We start from the raw sequence: 1,207 nt of genomic DNA on the forward strand, positions 1-1,207 counted from the left end.
AGTCCCAGTTAAACGACGTTTAATTGAAGTCCTAAAAGGGGTGCAGGTTTTAAAGTTTTTATCTTTTTTTAAAATCTCTTTCTCTTTCTCATTGTTTATTCAATGTCACCTGCTGTTTTTATTTTAATTATGTAAAGCACTTTGAAATGCCTTGCTGCTGAAATGTGCTATACAAATAAAATTTGATTGATTGATTGATTGGTGTCGATGCACCACCAGCATGTAAAGCGATTCACATAATTTATATTAATATCAGACCRTTATTAAGGTATAAATTAAACTGGAGCACTGTATTCTCATATAAATACAGGAACCCTGACATAATTTAAGTWGGGAAAACTCAACAAATTATTGTTTATTCTGAATTCATGCACAGATTTTATGTTTCAGACAACTGGATCTGTCTCTTTTATTCTTCTCTTCTAGCTATACTTGGAGTATATTCAGTTTCTTTTAATCCTTCCCCCAAATTAACTCGAGTTCAATGCATAAAATCTCCAGTGACGAACTGGTGCTTTAGTGGTGTTTCTTCACAAGCACAGGTCCCCCTTCTGTCCCATTATATGAATWGCAAATTATATAAGAAAGATGATTCTGAAACAAGCAACAGGAGAGAAAAGAGAGAAAAAATGACCATGGTAAGTAAATTTTCCCGCTGATCAGGATCTTAATTAGTTGTTAAACGTCTCACTTTGGAATTTCAGAAGGAAGTTCATTTGTTTCACTAACGTTCATTATTCACTTTGAGTAATGTCCCTAATTTCCACACACAGTTTCACAATAAGTCAGTTGTGATTCTTGTAACCTTTCACCATCATCATTCAGCTGTTTTCAAATGTGGAACAGAAAAGTSTTATGTGTGAAAGAGCAGAAATTTGAGGTCATCTTCTACCTCATGATGATCACATGCTTTAATTATATTTTGCCAAAGATGTGACAAAAAGGAAAATATTATCCACTATGTCGTGTCATGTGATTTTTTTTCTCTAGTATAGAAATGACTCTTCAAAACACRTCAAGAAATAAGGATGTTGCTGCATCTGATTGCTGTTTTTGTCTTGATATTACATCATTCTCAATGGATGAATAAAAAGGGAAAYGCACAGCTCAGCACAGAAGATAATGAAACAGCATGACCTCTGGAAGAATTGCTGCTTATTCACATTTACTATCTTATCTTCAGGATATTTTAGTGCCTTTTAACAAG

Source organism: Poecilia reticulata, linkage group LG2, assembly GCF_000633615.1.
Source record: "Poecilia reticulata strain Guanapo linkage group LG2, Guppy_female_1.0+MT, whole genome shotgun sequence".
In the NCBI taxonomy this organism is placed as follows: Eukaryota; Metazoa; Chordata; class Actinopteri; order Cyprinodontiformes; family Poeciliidae; genus Poecilia; species Poecilia reticulata.